Source organism: Galeopterus variegatus, unplaced genomic scaffold, assembly GCF_000696425.1.
Source record: "Galeopterus variegatus unplaced genomic scaffold, G_variegatus-3.0.2 Scaffold61383, whole genome shotgun sequence".
NCBI lineage: Eukaryota > Metazoa > Chordata > Mammalia > Dermoptera > Cynocephalidae > Galeopterus > Galeopterus variegatus.
In genome coordinates, this window is record NW_007787494.1 from 1 (window position 1) to 2483 (window position 2483).

Consider the following 2483-nt stretch of genomic DNA (forward strand, 5'->3'; position numbering starts at 1 on the left):
CCCTCCCTGTCTCCCTCTCTCCTTCCCTCCCTGCCTCCCTCCCTCTCTCTCTTCCTCCCTCCTTCCCTCTCTCTCTCTCCCTCCCTCCCCCATTCTGTGTGTGTGTGTGTGTGTGTGTGTGTGTGTGTGTGTGTGTGTGTGTGTATACAAAAGTTGTTTTTCCTTTAAGGGCTATTTATATGTCAGAAACTAGACTTAAAAGAATTTAAGAATGTTTTCTATTTACAAAAGTTTTATCAGAATATTGATTTACTTTTTTCTGAATCAATTATAACTAGTATTTAATTCTACCCCCCCCCTTTATTTTGGCAGCTGGCTAGCATGGGGATTTGAGTAAATAATATTTAATTCTGATAATATTTTATCTTTAGTTCTGAGAAATCACTTTAATTTCAAGATTTCATCATAATCTTAAACATATTTAATTTGACAATAGACCAAAGAGTGTATTTGATTTTTTTTTTTTTTTTTGCTAAACATTTGTGTATATGGGTTTCTTAGGCAGAAGATGATGAAACTCCTGTGGATCTGAACAAACACCTGTATCAAATAGAAAAACCTTATAAAGAAATCATGACAAGGTATAGCATCTAAAACATTAATTGCAGGTTTTCAAACTTTGCTTTTGGATGTAACTGTTTATTTTGGTGATTAAAACAATCATTTTTGTATATAGGTCCTTCAGCCACAATAACTGTTTTTTATTTCAGACACCCTGTTGGAGAACTCTTAGATTCTTATCACAACCAAGTGGAACTGGCTCTTCAAATTGAAGTAAGTCTTAATTCACGTTTTGGCATAATGACTTAAAGATTCTTGTATCTGTTCTCTCTTAAATAGTAGTGTTGGCAGTGGACTAAAATTTTAGGACTTATGCAGTGGTCCTCGGACTAGCGCTCCTCTGGCTTGGCCTCCGTGGAGTGTTATGGCTCATCTTTGGGCTGGGGCCCAGCATGGGCTTCTATCAGTGCTTTCTGCTCATCTTCGGCTTTCCGCGCCTGAGGGACCCCTACAGCTCCACTTCATCTGCTTTGGGGCCGTCAGGGCCATAGGGGCCTTCAGGGCCGAAGGCGGGCAGGAGCAGGACTCCTTGCCGGACAGGGCTGGGCATGTGTGGCCTAACCTACTGGGGCTACGTGCTGGGCGGCAGCCAGATGAATATGGAGAAGTGCTATAGCAGAGCCCTCTTGTCGCAGCAGTGTGACCTGGCACAGGACATATTCATCTTGGGCTATGACAACTACATGGCACATGCCTTTCCCCAGGACAAGCTCAACCCCATACACTGAAGCAGCCAGGGGCTGGACTGTGGGGATCCTTCAAATCTGAACATCAGTGATGTACTAGGAAACTATTCGTTGACTCTCATTGGCGTGTTGGATACACTTGCAATAAAGGGAAATTCATCCAAGTTCCAGAAAACAATCCAGTTAGTGATCACCACAGTTTCATTTGACAGAGAGTCCACTATCTCAGTCTTTGAGGCTACAATAAGGGCCTGGAAAGCCTCCTTTCTGCCCACAGAATAACAACTGACTCCAAGCAGTCCTTTGATGACATGACAATTAAGGATTATGATAATGAATTGTTGCACATGGCTCATGATCTAGCTGTACGGCTCCTCCCTGCCTTTGAAAACACCAAGACAGGGATCCCCTATCCTTGGGTGAATAATAAAGACAGGAGTTCTACCTTACAGCAATAACGAGACATGCACAGCAGGAGCTAGTTCCCTCCTAGTGGTATTTGGGTTTCTGAGCTGAAGGATTCCACATTTGAGTGGGTGGTTAGATGAGCAGTGAAAGCCCTTTGGAACCTACAGAGCAGTGATACAGGATTATTAGGCAATGTTGTAAACATTCAGGTGGGCCATTGGGTTGGAAAACAGAGTGGCTCAGGTGCTGGGCTGGACTCTCTTATGAATATCTCTTGAAATTTTACATTGTCTTTGGAGGAAAAAAAGACCTAGAAATGTTTAATGCTGCATATCCGAGTATTCAGAACTACTTAAGAAGAGGGCGGGAAGCCTGTAATGAAGGAGGAGGAAACCCCCCCGCACTCTATATCAATGTGAACATGTTCAGTGGACAGCTGATAAACACCTGGATTGACTCTCTGCAGGCCTTCTTCCCTGGACTGCAGGTTCTCATAGGAGATGTGGAAGATGCCACCTACCTCCATGCCTTTTACTATGCCATATGGAAATGATATGGTACCCTCACCGAGAGGTATAACTGGTAGCTACAGGCCCCTGATGTTCTCTTCTGCTGGCTGAGACCAGAGTTAGTGGAATCTGTCGGGCCTCCCTGAGCCAGAGGCCGACAAAACCGAGCGGGAAGAGACCCCGGTCCAGCTGGGGGTCCCTTGTGGGGCTGAGCGGGATGATGAGTGTCGCTGGCACGGCCCTTCCCCCCCAGGACCTTCCTCCCCGGGGGCCGAGAAAGAACACCACCGAGCCAGGAGAGTGGTCAAAGCCGGAACTC

The 2483-nt window shown here is 45.3% G+C and overlaps 1 pseudogene; it reads left to right on the forward strand.

The window, feature by feature from the left end:
• The first annotated feature begins 1109 nt into the window (after positions 1–1109).
• Positions 1110–2111, forward strand: LOC103584496 (annotated as a pseudogene).
• The last annotated feature ends 372 nt before the right edge of the window (positions 2112–2483 follow it).